This window comes from Schistocerca nitens, chromosome 4 (assembly GCF_023898315.1).
Source record: "Schistocerca nitens isolate TAMUIC-IGC-003100 chromosome 4, iqSchNite1.1, whole genome shotgun sequence".
Classification (NCBI taxonomy): domain Eukaryota; kingdom Metazoa; phylum Arthropoda; class Insecta; order Orthoptera; family Acrididae; genus Schistocerca; species Schistocerca nitens.
Window position 1 is genome coordinate 395,588,554 of NC_064617.1, and position 20,846 is coordinate 395,609,399.

Below are 20,846 nucleotides of genomic sequence, written 5' to 3' on the forward strand. Positions count from 1 at the left end.
TGGTTGTGCCTTTTTACAAAGACGTATTAATTGGATTGATGGAGGAATGACCAGTCATCTTGTATAAGGCAATTGGATTTTAAAATGTTGGGAGATAAAGAGAGAAATAGTTATGGCAGCAAAGGGTCAAATAGGCAGAAACACAAGGCCAAGTAAAAGAGATAGTGAATTTAATATTAATAACATACAAATGAAGCAAACAAAATGGAGTATACACTATGTGATCAAAAGTATCTGGACACCCCAAAACATACATTTTTCATATTAGGTGCATTGTGCTGCCACCTATTGCCAGGTACTCCATATCAGTGACCTCAGTAGTCATTAGACATCGTGAGAGAGCAGAATGGGATGCCCCTCGGAACTCAGGGACTTCGAATGTGGTCACGAGATTGGGTGTCACTTGTGTCATACGTCTGCACACGAGATTTCCACACTCCTTAACATCCATAGGTACAGTGTTTCCAATGTGATAGTGAAGTGGAAACATGTTGGGACACTTACAGCCCAAAAGCGTACAGGCTGACCTCGTCAGTTGACTGACAAGAGACCGCCGACTGTTGAAGAGGGTCGTAATGTGTAATACTTTCAGTTACATAGTGTAGCAAGAAAAGCATTTCTTGAGAAAAGAAACTTGCTAACATGAAAGATAAATTTAAATGCTTGGAAGTCTTTTTTAAAGGTATTTGTCTAGAGTGTAGCTTTGTACATAAGTGAAATGTAGATGATAAATAGATGAGACAAAGAGAATAAAAGCTTTTGAGTTGTGCTACACAAGGGAGGGCAAGAGGGGGCACTCCACCCGTGTATCTTCCATCACCAGAATCTAGATTATTGAGCTTTTATTCATTACAGAATTCTCATGCACTTCTATTATTGATTTCTTCTGATTCTAATAAACTTCTTGTATATCCAGTTCTAGCATTAAATGGCTGATCCCAGTGTGACAATACTATGGCTTTAGCAGTTGTTATCTAACTTAAGTTTACTTGCCATAGTGTTTGTAGAAAATTGTCATCTTTTGGTACAGCTGTGTTTCTGCTCTGCCTTAACCTCGAAACAGATGCAGACATATGAAAAAAATTGAACATTTGTCAGAACTTGACTAAAAGATTAAATTGGTCAATAGAAAGTATCCTCAGGCATAAAGGAATTCACAACAACATTAACTTTCACTTGCTTCCTCTAAGCTTATCCTTGAAAACATCTTGAGATACTTTGACTGTTTCTCATTATGCACACAGGAAAATACACAACTGAAATAATCTTGGAATAACTAACAGTGTTTTTGGTTAGTTTCTCCCATCACAACTATTATAAAACCTGTAGTTTAATCATCACAGGCTATTAATTGTACTTTTCCCTTGTCTGACAGGCAATGTAATAACCAAAAAATATAACAGACAGCTTAGATTTCATAGTTAGGACCTCCATACAGTTAATGATAGGTTAAAAAAACTGAGACACTTGTCATATCGTGGGATCAACTTTTGTATTCCTGTGTCATTGAAGTCTACCACGTGTTAATGGAACCAGTGTGTGACAGTCGTCTTCAGCTCTTCGTCTTCGCCAAATGTGGCCGGAGGACAGGAATTTCATGAGGGTAAGAAAAGATGGAAATTGCTGGGAACAAGATTAGGAAATAGCATTATCAAATAGCTGTGTGCCAAAACATATGTTAGTCCCCCTTAAACATCCCAACAACCCCCAAAACATATGGGGACAAGCATTGTCGTGAAGCAGCACAATACCTGCAAGTAAACATTCCACACCTCTTGTTCTTAATGGCATCCACAGTTTCTCCATTGTTTCACAGTAACAGTCAATGTTCACTGTTTCACCTCTGGTTAGGAAGTCAAGAAGCAGAATGCCCTTCCTGTGCCAGAATACTGTGCCCATCACTTTCTGCACTGACACAATCTGTTTTAATTTTGTCTTGATCTGAGATCCCGTATGATGCCAGTGCATTGACTGCTGCTTGGTTTCCAGGATCAAGTGAAAAATTCACTTGCTTTCTTGCTATGGATAGTGGTCATTTGTACGTGAGAAGTGCTTGCTTGTGTGAATAGGTGTTTCCCTTTCTGAAGAAGGCTTTGGCTGAAAGCTCACTGTGTCAGTCTTTTCGTTGTGCTTGTCTCCAAATCAAAGCATCATTTACGGTTAGTAGCTATCTGTTCTTTTCATAGTCTTGCTAATCATTTTGAGGATGCATATAACTTTTTCTACTGTACAATATTTTCAAGTTGTTGTCTTTGGTAATATCCTAATGTATTCAATTCATCAAGATCTTCATGAAAAATTCATGTCTCATCGGCCATGACGATCCTTTCAGGTAATTACACCAACTATTCAGATAATCATACTTTGCGATATGCCATAGATTTGACCAACTGTCAGAGTTCAGTGGAGAGGAGCCTCTTGTAGCTGTAGGTGTAGAGAACATGTAGCAGTCCTCAGCAGATAGGAGGCCTAGGTCAGTTGCAAAGTATAACGGAAAGAAGGAGGTTCTGCTGCTACGTATTTTGCATGGTAGAGGTGTGGGCCAGCAGTTGCAGGGAGTGTTGGGTAGTGACTACCAGGTCACCAGCATTGTGAAGCATAGTGCAGGGTTGGCTCAGGTGACTGACAGCATAGGGGAGTTATGTAGGTATTTTGCGAAGGAGAATCAAGTAGTGATAGTGGGTGGAGCAGGGAACAGTCTTGATAAGGACGGAGAAAATGATGTTGGTGGTGACCTGGTAAATATAGCTATTCAAACTGGTGGCACCATTTGATGCAACTGTTTCAGTGTTATGATTGGCCTCATCTTAATGCGGCTGTTAGGTGCATTAACATGGGGCTGGAAAGGGCACTGATGGCAGAGGGCATGGGTCACATTTCAGTGGTGCCAGTTGAGTCTATCAGTAGATTATGTTTCACAAGGCATGGCCTACACCTCAATATATATGGGAAGGGGAGGCTGGCAAAACCTATAGGCAACAGTGTAGTGGGTGGTGGTGGGATCATTCAAGGAAAAATTCCGGTAGTGTTTGGTGTTGGAGCTGCACCTTTTTGAAGTTAGCTGATAGTTATACCAGCTTAAAGGAAGTCCCACAAACTAAGGGCTCACCTTCAGAGGAAGTCATGTTTCCAAGTAGAGAAGGAATTAGCATATTTCATCAAAATATAAAAAGTATTAGAGACAAAGCTAGTGAACTGCTTATAGATGTTGACTCTGCAATTATTGGTATATCAGAGCACCACTTAAATAGTTTGACAGTTCAGAGGCTTCCTTTACTGGGATACAGATTAGCTGCCTGTTTTTCAAGGAGTTCCTTGCAGGGTGGGGGAGTGGCCACATGTGTTAAAATAAATAAATAAATAAATCCATTTGAGTCCATAGACATATCACGGCACTGCACTGAATAGATATTTGAATGTTGTGCTGGGGCAGTTGAATTTAATGAAACAAAAATTCTAATTGTTGTTGTTTATAAGTCCCCTAACTCTGTGTCTAGAGCATTTCTGCTCAAGCTAGAGAGGGTTCTTGATTCACTTCATAGGAAGTACCAGAAATAAGTTATATGTGGTGATTTAAGTATTAATTTTATATATGACTGTGCAAGGAAAAGGATGTTGATAGATCTCCTAAATTCATATGATCTGATGCAAACAGTCCCCCCCCCCAGCTAAGGTGCAGGGAACAGTAGCACAGCCATAGACAATATTTTTATTCATTCTTCTTTACTAGATAGGCATTCTGTTAGTAAAAGGGTGAATGGCCTTTCAGACCATTATGCACAAATTTTAACAATAAAAGGCTTTTGTACGCAAACAAATGTGACAAAGAATTATGAACTATGTAGGAAAGTTAATCCAACAGCAGTAGAGAGTTTTTTAAACTTCGTCAAGGAACAAGAGTGGCAGGATGTTTATTGTGCCATTAACATAGATGACAAATATAATGCTTTCCTTAATACATTTATCATGCCGTTTGAGAGTTGCTTTCTATTAGAACGTTCTAAATGGGGTACTAGAAATAAAAGGCAGCATTGGTGGCTGACTAGTGGGGTAAGGATATCATGTAGAAAAAAGCGGGAGTTATATCAGAATGTTAGAAGTAGTCACAATCAAGCTACAGCAGCCCATTACAAACAGTACTGTAAGGTCCTTATAAATGTTATTAGGGAGACAAAGAGTATGCCGGCCGATGTGGCCGTGCGGTTCTAGGCGCTTCAGTCTGGAACCGCGTGACCGCTACGGTCGCAGGTTCGAATCCTGCCTCGGGCATGGATGTGTGTGATGTCCTTAGGTTAGTTAGGTTTCATTAGTTCTGAGTTCTAGGCGACTGATAACCTCAGCAGTTAAGTCGCATAGTGCTCAGAGCCAAAAACAAAGAGTATGTGGTACGCAAATGGAATAGCTAATTCACAGGATAAAATTAAAACCATATGGTCAGTTGTGAAGTAAGTGTCTGCTCAGCAGCACAAGGTCAACGATATAAAGTCAGTTCGTAGTAAAAATATTTCTGTTACTAATAAATCAGATATATGTACAGTATTTTTAACAACCATTTTTGGAGTATTGCTGGTGAATTAAATAAAAATTTAGTTTCTACGGGGAATCGTATAACTTTTGGCAAATGCCTTTCCAAGATTGATGTCTGAAAAACTCCTCTGTGATATAGACAAGGGGGAGATTGAGCCAATAATTAAATCGCTGAAGACTAAGTATTCTCATGGATATGATGGAGTGCCTAGCAGAATATTAAAGTACTGTGCTGCAAATGTTAGCCCCGTAATTTTTCCTTTAGGAATGGTTAGTATCCCGAATGATTAAAGTACTCAATAGTACAACCGCTCTATAAAAAGGCATGTAGACAATTTTAGACCTATTTCTATTCCGTCAGTGTTTGCTAAAGTTATTGAAAAGGCTGTGTATGTAAGGATAATTGATCATTTCACATCACACGATTTGCTGTCAAATGTACAGTTCGGCTTTAGAAGTCATTTTACAATTGAAAGTGCTATATTCTCTTTTCCCTGTGAAGTACTGGATAGGTTAAACAAAAGGTTTCGAACACTAGGCATATTTTTATTTAACAAAGGCGTTAGATTGTGTTGATCACAAAATATTGCTCCAGAAGTTGGACCATTATGGAATAAGGGGAGTAGCTCACAATTAGTTCACATCTTACTTTAGCAATAGACAGCAAAAGGTCATTATTCACGGTGTTGAGAATAGCTGTGATGTGAATGGGGTACAATCAAGTGGGGGGGTGGCCCCAGGGATCAGTGTTGGGGCCACTCATGTTCCTTGTTTACCCTGTGTGATCAAAAGTGTCCGGACACCTGGCTGAAAATGACTTACAAGTTCGTGGTGCCCTCCATTGGTAATGCTGGAACTCTATATGGTATTGGCCCACCCTTAGCCTTGACGACAGCTTCCACTCTTGTAGGCATATGTTCCATCAGGTGCTGAAAGATTTCTTGGGGAATGGCAACCAATTCATCATGGATTGCTGCACTGAGGAGAGGTATCGATGTCGGTCGATGAGGCCTGGCACGAGGTCGGCGTTCCAAAATATCCCAGAGGTATTCTATAGGATTCAGGTCAGGACTCTGTGCAGGCCAGATCATTACAGGGATGTTATTGTCGTGTAACCACTCCGCCACAGGCTGTGCATTATGAACAGGTGCTCGATCGTGTTTAAAGATGCAGTCCCCATCCCCGACTTGCTCTTCAACAGTGGGAAGCAAGAAAGTGCTTAAAACATCAATGTAGGCCTTCACTGTGATAGTGCCATGCAAAACAACAAGGGGTGCAAGCCCCCTCCATGAAAAACACGACCACACCATAATACCACCATCTCCGAATGTTACTGTTGGCACTACAGATGTTGGCAGGTGACGTTCACCGTACATTCGCCACACCCACAGCCTGCCATCGGATCGCCATATTGTGTACCATGGTTCGTCACTCCACACAATGTCCAATGTTTACGCTCCTTACACCAAGTAAGGCATCATTTGGCATTTACTGGTGTGAAGAGTGGCTTATGAGCAGCAGCTCAACCATGAAATCCAAGTTGTCTCCCGCCTAACTCTCATAGTACTTGCAGTGGATCCTGTTGCAGTTTTGAATTCCTGTGTGATGGTCTGGATAGATGTCTACCTTTTACATATTACAACCCTCTTCAACTGTCGGCTGTCTCTGCCAGTCAACATACGAGGTTGGCCTGTACGCTTTTGTGCTGTACATGTCCGTTCACGTTTCCACTTCACTATCACATCAGAAACAGTGGATCTAGGGATGTTTAGGAGTGAGGAAATCTCACGTACAGATGTATGACACAAGTGACACCCAATCACCTGACGCACATTCGACATCTGTGAGTTTCGCAGAATGCCCCATTCTCTCTCTCATGATGTCTAATGACTACTGTGGTCACTGATATGGAGTGCCTGGCGGTAGGTGGTAGCACAATGCATATAATATCAAAAACGTCTTTTTGGGGGTGTCCAGATACTTTTGATCACGTAGTATATATAAATGATGTGCCCTCTAGTATTATGGGTAACTCTAAAATATTTATGTTTGCTGATGACACTAATCGGTAGTAAAGGATGTTGTGTGCAACATTGGCTCAGTTTCAAATAGTGCAGTTCATGACCAGTTCATGGGTTGTAGAAAATAAACTAACGCTAAGTCACAGTAAGACTCTAACACACAATTCAACAAAACCTGACTTTTTTAATTTCACAGAATGGTGAATTAGTGAAACTAAACTGTTCAAATTTCTATCTGTTCAGATAGATAATAAACTGTCGTGGAAAGCCCGTGTTCAGGATCTTGTTCAAAGACTTAATGTTGCCTTTTTACTACTCTACTATTCAAACAGTATCTGAAGTGAGTGATCGTTCGACACCGAAATTAGTCTACTTTGCTTATTTTCATTCACTTATGTCATATGGTATTATATTTTGGGGTAACTGTTCCCATTCTAAAAGGATGTTTTTGGCTAAGAAACAGGCAATAAGTGGTGTAAGTTCTCGAACCTCTTGTCAACCCCTGTTCACGAGTCTGGGTATTTTGGCATTGGCCTCTCAATATATATATTTCTTACTGCCATTTCTTGTTAACAATATTAGCTTATTCCCAAGAATAAGCATCTTTCACTCAGTTAATACTTGGCAGAAATCAAACCTGCATTTCCATTGGACTTCCTTAACTCTTGTGCAAAAAGGTGTGCAGTATACTGCTGCTTCCATTTTCAGTAAGCTACCACTAGAATTCAAAAATCTTAGCAGTAATCCACACCCTTTCGAATTGAAACTGAAGAGTTTCCTCATGGGTCACTTGTTCTATTCTGTCGAAGAGTTCCTCGAAACATTAAGCTGATTCTTGTTGTATTGTTGATTGCGTTTACTTAAACTTGTGGCTTGACTTATTTCGGGATCATAAACATTTTATTTTTATCTGTTATTACTTTTATGTTTTAATTTCATGTACTGACATGTTCCGTGACCATGGAGATTTGCTCCTCAATTTGTTCCTATGGAACTTGACGTGTAATTAAAAAGAAATAAATAAATAAAAGCTTATTGCCGTGCTGCTCCAAAGCATTTTGTTTTGTACTTACGTGTCAGGTTTTAAGGCACCCACCTGGCACACAACTTCTTGAACAGCAGGAGCTTAGTGACTATTTCATGCACCTAGGATTGCAATATCTGCGGAAAGTGACTGCTGATCTCCATAATCGTGAAGTAACAGTTCTCCAGGATGCTCTGCCACTCCAGCTCAACCAGGTGATAATTGATAAGGGTCAGTGGCTCACTGCACTCTTAATCATGGATACTTTCATGACCTTTAGAAAAAAGCCTACACCAGTAACACACTCTCTTTTTGCTCATGATGATCTGTCCTTAGACCTGACCGAGTTGACGATGAATTTCAGTGGATACTGTGTTTTGTGCATTAAGGATTCAGACCACTGACTGAACCTCACAGATGGCGGGAGAACAAACGAATAAAAGATACCATTTTCAGGGTATTGCCTGTCAGGCTGGCATTTGATTGTCAGGTTGTAGATCTGTTGCATATGCACAATTATCCTGGCTAAACACATCTACTTTAAAGGAAACAACATTGGGAATCGTACTTTCGGGATACACCTTGTAGGTAATCAAAGCCCTCAAAAGGATGGGACTCAGTTGTTTCAGTCCGATATGGTATTGGGCGATTAAGGGGTGCTGTGACTGGTCTATGGGGTTGGTGGAGGGACTGTGGCGGAAGGGGGGGGGGGATGCACAGGAAATCTGTTTGTGGACTATGTCTGGGGGGAATGCCTGTCTGTGAAGGCTTTTGTGAGATCTTCAGCATACTGGGCTAGGCAGTTCTTGTCAATGCAGGTACTCCGTCCCTGTGTTGTGTAAGGAGGAGGTGAATGTCTAGGATGGTGGCATGTTGAGTTGAGAAGCACTGAGTGGATGGGAGAGCTGATGATAAAAGTTGTGAAGGAATAAGGATAAAACGTATATACAAACAAATCCACAGCACAGCCATGGGCAACTGCATGGCACACTCCTATGCCTACCTCTTTTTGGGGCCATTTAGAGGAGACCTTCTAGTCCCCCAAAACACCAAACCCCTAGTTACGTTCAGGTTCATTGATGTTATCTTCATGATGTGCACTTGGAGCCAAGACGCCTATCCTCATTCCTTGACAACCTCAGCACCTTCCCTCTCATCTACTTCACGTGGGCCACCTCAATTCAGTGTGCCAGCTTCCTGAACATTGAGTTCCTCCTCTCTGATGGCTCCATCCACACCACTGTCCTTATTAAACCCACAAACCACCAACAAACAGTACCTGCACTTCAACAGCTACCTCACTTACAGCCTTGTCACCCAGGGGCTGCGTATCTGCAGTGACGAAAATTCACTTGTCCAGTAAGCTGAAGGTCTCATAAAGGCCTTCACAGAAAGGCACTAACCACCAGCCCTAGTCTGCAAATGGGTTTCTGTGCCATAACCCCAGGTACCCCCAATCCTCCCACCACCACTACCAAGAACCAGCGATAAAGAAGCATTCCCTTCATCACTCAATATCCTACCCGACTTGAACAGCTAAATCACATCCTTCATCATGGCTTTGATTATCTATTGTCATGCCCTGAAATAAGGGACATCCTGCTCAAAATCCTTCTCATCCCTCCTAAAGTGATATTCCATCACCTACCAACTGCTTGCTACAGGATCACATCCCTGCAGAAGACCCAGCTGCAAGACCTGTTCAATCCATCCTCCCAGCATTTCCTATTCCTGTCTTGTCACAGGCTTATCCTAGCCCATCAGAGGCTAGGCCACATGTGAAAGCAGCCATGTCATGTACCAGCTTTGCCACAATCATTGCACAACTTTTTCTATAGGTATGACTACCAACCAGCTGCCAAAGTGTGGCCAAGAGCAAAGTGGACAACCTAGGACAACCCTGTGTCACAACATGTAGCTGAACATAACGTGCTTGATTTCAGTGGTGTGGACCATCTGGTTCTCTCCTCCACCACCAGCTTTCCTGAACTGTACAGGTGAGAGTTATCGTTACAAAACATCCTCTGCTCTGGAAATTATCTCAACCTCAACCTACTGTCCCCACACTCTCCACCCAACTATTCCACCCCCTCTGACCTATCACCTCCTCCAAATTCATGTCCCCTCGCCCTCACTGTGCGCTACTCTCTGGCTGTGTGCATACTGTTTTTTTTTTCTCTTTCTCTGCTCCTCCCCAATTTTGATCCTCCCTTCCTCCTTCCCCCACAGCCTCCCAACACTGCACCTGGCAGCCTTATCCTGCTGCCATCTAGTCCCTACATACTCTGCCAGACAATTCTCCTCTCTCACCTCCATCCATATCCTGCTATCCCTCCTCCTTCCTCACCCCACTCGGGATTACTGCTTTTGTTCAATGCGACATGATAGTTACGTTCCGGCAGGAAGTAGAGTTCATGTGTTCTTAAAGCAAGCTTCTTAACGAAAGCGTTGGTAGGTTGATAGATACAAACAAACACACACACAAAATTCAAGCTTTCGCAACCCACGGTTGCTTCAAAAGAGGGAAGGAGAGGGAAAGATGAAAGGATGTGGGTTTTAAGGGAGAGGGTAAGGAGTCATTCCAATCCCGGGAGCGGAAAGACTTACCTTAGGGGGAAAAAAGGACAGGTATACACTCGCGCGCGCGCGCGCACACACACACACACACACACACACACACACACACACACACACACATATCCATCTGCACATACACAGACACAAGCAGACAAGATACACACACACACATCCATCTGCACATACACAGACACAATCTTCATGATGTGCACTTGGAGCCAAGACGCCTATCCTCATTCCTTGACAACCTCAGCACCTTCCCTCTCATCTACTTCACGTGGGCTTGTGTCTGTATATGTGCGGATGGATATGTGTGTGTTTGCGAGCGTATACATATATATACACAGGGTGTTACAAAAAGGTGCGGCCGAACTTTCAGGAAACATTCCTCACACACAAATAAAGAAAAGATGTTATGTGGACATGGGTCCAGAAACGCTTAATTTCCATGTTAGAGCTCATTTTAGTTTCGTCAGTATGTACTGAATTTCCTCGATTCACCGCCAGTTGGCCCAATTGAAGGAAGGTAATGTTGACTTCGGTGCTTGTGTTGACATGCGACTCGTTGCTCTACAGTACTAGCATCAAGCACATCAGTATGTAGCATCAACAGGTTAGTGTTCATCACGAACGTAGTTTTGCAGTCAGTGCAGTGTTTACAAATGCGGAGTTGGCAGATGCCCATTTGATGTATGGATTAGCACGGGGCATTACACGTGGCGCGGTACATTTGTATCGAGACAAATTTCCAGAACGGAGGTGTCCCGACAGGAAGACGTTCGAAGCAATTGATTGGCGTCTTAGGGAGCATGGAACATTCCAGCCTATGACTCGCGACTGGGGAAGACCTAGAATGACGACGACACCTGCAATGGACGAGGCAATTCTTCGCGCAGTTGACGATAACCCTAATGTCTGCGCCAGAGAAGTTGTTGCTGTACAAGGTAACGTTGACCACATCACTGTATGGAGAGTGCTACGGGAGAACCAGTTGTTTCCGTACCATGTACAGCATGTGCAGACACTATCAGCAGCTGATTGGCCTCCACAGGTTCACTTATGCGAATGGTTCATCCAACAGTGTGTCAATGCTCATTTCAGTGCAGATGTTCTCTTTACGGATGAGACTTCATTCCAATGTGATCAAATTGTAAATTTTCACAATCAACATGTGTGGGCTGACGAGAATCCACACGCAATTGTGCAATCACGTCATCAACACAGATTTTCTGTGAACGTTTGGGCAGGCATTGTTGGTGATGTCTTGATTGGTCCCCATGTTCTTCCACCTACACTCAATGGAGCACGTTATCATGATTTCATAAGGGATACTCAACCTGTGCCGCTAGAACATGTGCCTTTACAAGTACGACACAACATGTGGTTCATGCACGATGGAGCTCCTGCACATTTCAGTCGAAGTGTTCGTACGCTTCTCAACAACAGATTTGGTGACCGATGGATTGGTAGAGGTGGACGAATTCCATGGCCTCAACGCTCTCCTGACCTCAACCCTCTTGACTTTCATTTATGGGGGCATTTGAAAGCTCTTGTCTACGCAACCCCGGTACCAAATGTAAATACTCTTCGTGCTCGTATTGTGGATGGCTGTGATACAACACGCCATTCTCCAGGGCTGCATCAGCGCATCAGGGATTCTGTGCGACGGAGGGTGGGTGCATGTATCCTCGCTAATGGAGGACATTTTGAACATTTCCTGTAAGAAAGTGTTTGAAGTCACGCTGGTACATTCTGTTGCTGTGTGTTTCCATTCCATGATTAATGTGATTTGAAGAGAAGTAATAAAATGGGCTCTAACATGGAAAGTAAGCGTTTCCGGACACATGTCCACATAACGTATTTTCTTTCTTTGTGTGTGAGGAATGTTTCCTGAAAGTTTGGCCGTACCTTTTTGTAACACCCTGTAAAATATATATGTGTGTGTGTGTGTGTGTGTTTTCTTTTCTGAATAAAGCTTTGGCGTAAAGCTCAGGGTGTAACAGTCTTTCTGTTGTGTATGTCTGCAACTCAATACGTCATCTGTACAGCAAGTAGCAATCTTACCTTTCTCACAGTACTGTTCATATTTCAATCTACTGTCTCAAATAAACGTTTGTATATATAATTTTGTAAGGTAGGTACAGCCATATTGTGGTTCCCTTCTCAATATAAGATATGTAGCTAGCTCAAGTTACACATTAAGTAGTCGCTCAACAGTAGTGTGTATCAGTTCTGTCCCCTCCATGCCCCTGGCAGATATACTGACCATTAATGTCAATGTGTTGTTCCTTGGAACAGCAAAAGGGTTCAAGAAACCTTTCAACTTCTGTTTCCACAATAATGATTTCAGTTTTTAACATTTTTTCATAAAACTTCTTTACTTTTTCTCATATCTCCTATTCTTTATAATATTTTAATGCAATTTTAGGAATTTCACAATTTTGTGGAAATTTCATGAATTAGACCTAGAACAGCAGGACTGGTCAATTGACCCTTTGCACTACTTCATTTTATAATATTGCCATTCTCATAAGTACAGAGGTAATGGTGTTGGATTTTGTTTTGTCAACGATCTCTACCTCTGATGAGATATGTATTATCAGATACGTTTCCACATTGGAAATTGTAACATAACTTTTTGGTTATTTTTGTTCATTGCCACTGTTATTTACCTTATCAGTTAATGTTTTTTTAACTTTTAAAGGCATTTTCAATTATGTCTCTTCAACGGTTTCTTAGTAATGAAGAGATTCTGCATATACAGGAGGACTCTGAATTAGAAAGTGACTTGTTGAATACAGATGGTTATTTTATAACAGTGACAACTGATAAAGATAGAGAGACACACAGGTAGTTACACTCAGTAGATGTTTGCCATCTCAGTTCTTTCAACAACAGTCTCAGGATTCGATGGCACAATAGTGAGGATGGCAGCGGGAGATGGAATGAAATGGGATTATGCAAACAATCTGCCTCCTGGAAAAAGGGCTGCTTTGAATGCCCTGAGGGAGAGGAGGGCCCATGGCATGTGCCTGCTGCCAAATGGATGACTTGCTGTTGCCTTTAGAAAAGACTTCTTTTTGATGAATTATTACCGTGTATCATAAAAAATATACAATCAAATGCTCTGAATGAAATAAGGAACAATGTAGTTGAAGGAACTGGAGACAGTGCTTGCTGTTGTGTAGGCCAGAAGTGCTTTGTGTTCTAAAGATACCTCAGATGACCTCTGTCACATTTTATGGGTTTAATTTCATCATGGATAAAATGACTTGAGAGAGATTCAGTAAACTTACCAGATTCCTCCACTTCAATGAAAGGTTATGCTGAGCTCAACTCATTCTTCTTTCTGAAATATGAAACATGTTCATGCAAAACTGCCTCCACTGTGACTGCCCTGGTGAAAATATTACAATTTATGAGCAGCTAATTACAAGGTGCAATTAGAACCAGTTTATGAAAAAAAAAAAAAGGTAACACACAAAGACTGTAGTTTCTGTATAGCTATAAATATGGCATCCAGGTACAATCACAATGCTTCCCCATATCTTGTTAAGAAGGAAGGCTGACCAGACAACTAACCATTGGGAAATTATGTTGTTCTTCATCTCTTGAAGCTGAAAAATATCCACTGGCTGAATAACAATAATTCTAACTTACAGTTCATCATCATCATCACCATCATGAAAATTGCTGATAAGATACAGTGCACCTGACAGCATACCAAGAGAAGAAGAATAAGTGTGTCATTATTGTCACACCCAACCCTCCAGATGTCAGTCAATCAGGCAGATCCGTGCCTAACATTGTATATCGAACGAGTATCAACCAAAACTTTGATATAGCTTGCGTTACGTGCTGTTGTCCAGGAGAACATGTGTAAACAGTAACTAATAACAGCTGAACAATGGGGAACAGTAAAAGCATAACTGTGAGTGTATGTCGTGTAGAGCTCTCGTGGAGAAGTTGGTGAAGTGTTAGTTTGTCATTCCACATGTCGTGGCATTACCCTTTTGCTTTGTTTATTTGTAAGCAGCAAATCCATAGAGTACATTTTGAGTTTCACAGAATAAACAGAAATAACTGGAAGAGAAGAATAAATAAATAATTGCCATCATATGTGCAGAAGTATTATTATTACCACTGTTGGAATGATAAACTAACGCTCTACCGACTCCCCCAATGGGAGCGCTGTACAACGGATGCTCACAGTTATGATTTTCCTGTGCTCCGTAAGTCAGGTGTTACTTAATACTTAACGTTTATGCACGTTCTCATGCACAACAGCACATAGCACAAACTATATCAAGAGTTTTGGTTGATGCTCTTTCAATATACAATGATTTGTACTGATCTGACTGACTGATATCGGGAGGTCTGGGTGTCAGTGCATTACATAGTGAAACAGCAGTGAGGAAAGAAGAAACCAGAAACTGTTACTTTCTATAATGCCACAAATTATGGTATAGGTGTAGTTGATCAAAGGATTCATATACATTCAACTAAGGTTTTTTTAAGGATGATACCAATGCATGTTGCAAGATCCCCCCCCCCCCCCCCCCCATGGTACTAAACCTCCATAAATGTTTCTGTCTAGCCACAAGTCCACAGGTGATATAGACAATGTACAGTATGATCATAAGTAAGTACAGTTCCACTGAGACAAAAGAAATTAATGTAAATTAAGGCCAGGTGGGTGGTGAGAACTCTGCAGATGGAAACTGGTGGTGTTACAATATGTCCTTGCTTCTCACCAACCATCTGGCCTTAATTTACAGTAATTTCTTGTATTTCAACATTTCTTCGCAGTAATTATACCTTTCTTCATTCCATTTTAATTTTCTACATCTTTAATCTTCTGACCTGTCTATTTTTTGTTGTGCCCCTCCCACCTCTTATCACATACAATGCCCTTAGCTTTTCACTCTTATTAACTTGTGCACAAGGTTTTAGCAGTAATCTCTGTCTTGTATATTACCCTGTCATCCACCTTTAAGCTCACAGGTTTTAAAACTTATTCTGTGCAGTCCCCAGCAATCAGTCTTTCCTTCTCATCCCATCCAGTAAGTTTCCTCTGACATCGGGTGCAGGGTGACTTTTCTGAACTTTACCCCTTTTCCTTCACTCCTCTTCCATCCCCTTCAACCCTTCTGCCAAAAGGAGGAGGAAAGCTTGCATATGTAATACCTGTTTTCATATGTGTATTCTCCTGCCGCCTCTTGGTGAGTAGATTTTTTATCCATCCAGTTACATTGTGTTAAATCGTGTTGTGGATTTTTTTATAAATTGCATGAAGGGTCAAATAATTCCTCCTGGTGTTCTAGTGTTAAACATTCTTCTTTCATTGCCTGATGGCTCATGCCACATAATCCTTGCACCACATATGATGAGGTCAAAGTGGAAAGCCTTAGCCCTGGAACGGAGAGAATATTTACAGTAAAGAAATTTTGTTATGTTTGTATAGGCTGTAAAAATAACACAAGACAGTTCTCAACTTAATCTACGGCATAGTTTTTGCTACGGCTTCTTAAAGTAGCTGTACTGGAATTTTGTTCAAGAAGGTAAATTGAAATTCTGTGCAGTCACAAAAGTCATTATCTTGAATTGTTTATCACTAGCAGAAGTTCATCCTAAGTAGGGTCAAGTTTGTGGAAGTCTGTTCCTTAATTTCCAGCAATTAATGAATTCCAGAATGAGATTTTCACTCTGCAGCGGAGTGTGCGCTGATATGAAACTTCCTGGCAGATTAAAACTGTGACTCACAGCTTTACTTCTGCCAGTACCTCGTCTCCTACCTTCCAAACTTTACAGAAGCTCTCCTGCGAAACATGCAGAACTAGCACTCCTGAAAGAAAGGATATTGCAGAGACATGGCTTAGCCACAGCCTGAGGGATGTTTCCAGAATGAGATTTTCACTCTGCAGCGGAGTGTGCGCTGATATGAAACTTCCTGGCAGATTAAAACTGTTTTAATCTGCCAGGAAGTTTCAATTAATGAATTGGTGGCCAAATAAAGTTTGAATCATGCTTTTCTTGAGGATGAAGATAAAACACTCAAAGGATGCCCCAAAATTGCAGTACAGCTTTAAATGACCACCGTATGAACAGTTTATGAAATAACAAGCAGCACTGGTGTACCCGGAGGAGTCAAAATGGCCTCTTTGTACAGTACATTTTGGGAAACCATGTGGTGATGGATTTATAATAAAATATCTAACATGAGAAACAAATTTACTCTGATTAAATTTATTAAGTATAAAAAATACACTTAAAGTGCAATCAATAACAAATAGAAACAATCCTGCTGGAGTAACATCTGCAACTGGCCATGATACTAGAGGTTTAAAAGACCACTCCAATAGGAAGTTTTTTTTTTTTTTTTTCCAATGTTTAGACCACGGCTGCTCTCAGGCTATTACAAGCACATCATCGGGCTTGATACTGAAGATAAACAAGAGACCGAAACAAATAATAATGTTAACTTGCCATACTACACATGAGAAAAAAAAGTACCTTATAGCATTTTTAGAAACCAGGATTGGGAAAGGCTGGTAAAACATAAGTCAATGCCAAACCCGCCAGACAATACAGCAGATGACTGCATGATGAAAGAAGTGTGAAATGAACACCAGTACATTTACAGTTTGTGCTGCAATCCCAAGCACCACAAAGTATAGATCATGGTGTACCAACAGCGAGCGCAAAGCGTGGAGCACCATACATGAAAGACGAAGTAAAGTGGTAAACCAGACTGTCAAAAGTACAGCTGTCTGTTGACAGGAAGAATAATACAGGATCAACTAGCCAAGCCATTCACAATATGTTCCTTTACCTCTCAGAATGTATTTCTAACACTTTTCATGTAACTTTTTAGCATGCTTTTCGCTTTTGCACATAAATCAGTGATTTATGTGCAAAAGGGAAAAGCATGCTAAAAAGTTACATGAAAAGTGTTAGAAATACATTCTGAGAGGTAAAGGAACATATTAAAACACTGGCAGTACAGAACTGCAGTAAACTCCTAACTGGAAACCAGTGACTTAAAGCTTATGCATAAACCATTGAACACAACAAATTTTTTCCTTGAGTGGCACGCAAATTTTGATTGAATCGGGATGCATATGGTGACATGGAATAGTGTGCCATAGTCATGAGCTAAAAGAACATACACATATACCACTCCTATTGGAAAGCATCTCGCTACTATGCAAAATGGAAAATGTCCCCACTATCAAAAACCCCTATAATATTTAATAGATTGCAGCAATAGGAATTAAGGGACACATTGAAAACAGGAGCAATACAGCAAGAAAATAAAACTGTTAACTAAAAGCCAGCACCTCAACGAGCCTTACACAAGACATTGAGACAAATTTAGATCATGAATGTGTCCTCACTAAATTAAACTTTATGTATCATTCATGATGAAAATTTAAATGTCTCTCATCTTATTTTACATCAGCCTTGTTGTGTCACCAGTTTTTAGTTAGCAGTTTTATTACCGTGCTGTATAGTTCCTATTTTCAGTGTGTTCCTTAATTGCTATTGCTGCTAGCTATTAAATAATATAGGGATTTTTGACAGTGGGGACTTTTAAGGTTTAGCTGCCTTCCATTTTGGCTAGCAGCAAACTGTTTTTAATTGGAGTGGCATATGTGTATGTTCTTTTAGCTCATGACTGACGTATTATTCCGTGCCACATGCATCCCCACTAAATTAAAATTTGCATGCCACTCTTGGAAAATATTTCATCGTGTTCTACAGTTTATTCACAAACTTCAAATTGCTGGCTTCCAATTAGGAGATTTACTACAGTTCTGTACTGCTCCTGTTTCAGTATGTTTCTTTATCCCTCGGAATGTACTCTTAATGCTTTTCATGCAGCTTTGTGGTATGTTTCTTCCTTTTGCATGTAAATTGCTAATTGAAATTGTGAATGGCCTGGCTAGTTGATCCTGCATTATTCTTCCAGCCATCAGGTGACAATATTTTTGCCAATCTGGTTTACTATTGTTTTAAATGGTTTATATCCTCCTTTGTTTGCACTACTCCATGCTCAGCACTTGCTGAAGGTACACTACATGCTATACTCTCCATCGCAGCACTTAAGGTCACAGCACAAAATGTAAATGTCTCAGTGTTAATTCCGTACTACTTTGCCCATTTAGTTGTCCGTTGTATTGTCTGCTGTCACTTTGGCACTGACTTATGTTTTACCACATTTTCTAAAAAAGCTTTATGCTATTTCTTTTTTGTTTCCTCCTGTGTACTGCTGCATGTAAAAGTCTCTTGGTTTATTTTCAGTATCACGCGTGATGGCGGCCATATAATATCCCGAAACCACTTGTCGTCTAAGCATTGCAAATTTAAAAAAAAAAACTTTTCAACTGAAGCAGTCTTTTTAATCTCTACAATAACAAATAAATGGATTAGGTATGCCAGGTGCAGAAATGTTATTAAAGTATATGATAAAGGCTTTGTTTCTATAGAAATTGGCTGCTCTGTGCCATAGGTGGAAGAGGGAAAGGATGGAGGGGAAAAAAAGTTCAATTTTGAACCAATTAAAACTTAAAATTATCAAAGAACTGTGTGTAACCAGTGAATATACCAATTCTTCATATCTGCAGTATGTACATGTTGTCTGCAATGTATTTAACTGAAAGAGTACAATTTGGGTGATTGTTAAAATCAAACAATGGAAAATCCAAGGGGGATAACAACAATATTATGAAATGGAAGGATTGCTATTAATCATATAGAGGAAATGGTAAGTTGCTGACAGACAACAAAATGACTGCCATACAAGTTGAGCTTTTGGCCAAAAGGCCATTTTCTAAAGTAGACAAAACAAACACACAGACACAAAACTACTGTCTCTGGCCACAAGCTGGACTGTGAACAATAGTGCCTGACGGGAGAAGCACTATGGGTGACGGAGATAAAGAGGTGGTTCGAGAGGGAGGCACAACAGGATAAGTAAAGTGTGCCTTTGGGAGCTTGCAAGGATGTGGTGGGGATAGGGTAGGGCAGCTAGGTGCAATCGGGAGGGTTGATTGGGGGAGGAGAAAAGGAGAGAGGGGGAAAGACACCATTGGATGCGTTGGCGCAATACAAAGCTATCTAGTGCTGGAGTGGGAGCAGGGAACTTGTTAGATTTATTATTTTGATGATAGGCAGGTAACATTCAGAAACAAAATTGTTAAGGCTTTCGTGGCCACTTGTTGACAAACTGCCTATTGGCTTCTGTCTCGGGTTCTTCAGCCGACGTTCATCTAATGATTTTTCTGACGTTTCGCCAGCACGAGTGGCTGGCATTGTCAAAGCTTCACCCTCCATTGCCGGTGGTGAACTGGAGCCGAGCTCGCGGCTGCAGACTGTATGTACCTGGCGCGCCAACGTCCGAGGGCTTCTCCGCGGTCATTTCCGGTGCGGTTCTCCTCTTGCTACCTGCGACGGTCGTTCGCTGCAGTACGGGAAGCCAGGATCCGTTTACCTTAAGGTTTTCCTCTTTCTTGTTGAAACTGTACGCGTGTTTTTTGTATTTCTACAGCTTCTCTACAGCCAGAACTTCCGTGTCGGCGAATTTTATTACGTGGTCGGTCTCATTCAGTGTGTGCTCTGCCACGGCCGATTTCTCCACCTGCCCCAACCTGCAATGTCGCTTATGCTCTTTGATCCTGGTGTTAATGGATCATCCAGTCATTCCGACATAAACTTTTCCGCATGTGCATGGTATACGGTATATTCCCGACATTGCAAGTGGGTCTCTTTTCTCCTTCGCCGATCTAAGACACTCTTTGATCTTCCTTGTCGGTTTGAAAATCGTTTTTACGCCATGTTTGCGCAATATACAGCCGATTCTGTCCGTCACTCTGGGAATGTATGGCACAAAGGCCGTACCCGACATTTCTTTTTCTGGTTCCTTACTTCGCCGAATGTTTGGCTCTGTTATACTTCTAATGTAATTTGTGGAGTACAAATTGCTCCTCAGAACAGTTTCCAGGTGTTGCATTTCTCGTTTGAGGTGTTGCGGCTCACATATTCGTCCTGCTCTCGTTACGAGCGAACTAATCATGCCTCTTTTCTGGCTCGGGTGGTGGTTTGACAGTTTGTGCAGGTATCGGTCCGTGTGTGTCGGTTTTCGATACACGGTGTGTCCCAGGTTTCGCCGTCCCTTGTGACCAGCACATCTAGAGATGGCAGTTTCTTGTCTTTTTCTACTTCCATGGTAAATGTTATGTTGGCATGGAGGACTCAGGACATTTCATTGAGAAGCTGAAGGAAATGAAACTTGCACCGAACGACATACTGGTCAGGTTTGATGTTGTTTCGTTATTTACGAAAGTGCCACTCAGTGACGCTCTGGAGCACATCGGTTCCATGTTCCTGCAAGACATCAAAAAGCTCTTCCATGCATGTCTCACCACGAGCTATTTCACGTGGAATGGTGATTTCTACGAACAGCTGGAAGGCGTCGCCATGGGTAGTCCTCTCAGCCCAGTGGTGGCCAACTTCTTCATGGAACAATTCGAAGCCCAGGCACTGGACTCGGCGACTTGCAAACCTAAGGTGTGGTACAGGTACGTCGATGATACTTTCGTGGTGTGGAGCCATGGTGAAGAACAGCTCGGTGACTTCCTAAGGCACTTGAACAGCCTCCATGCCAACATAACATTTACCATGGAAGTAGAAAAAGA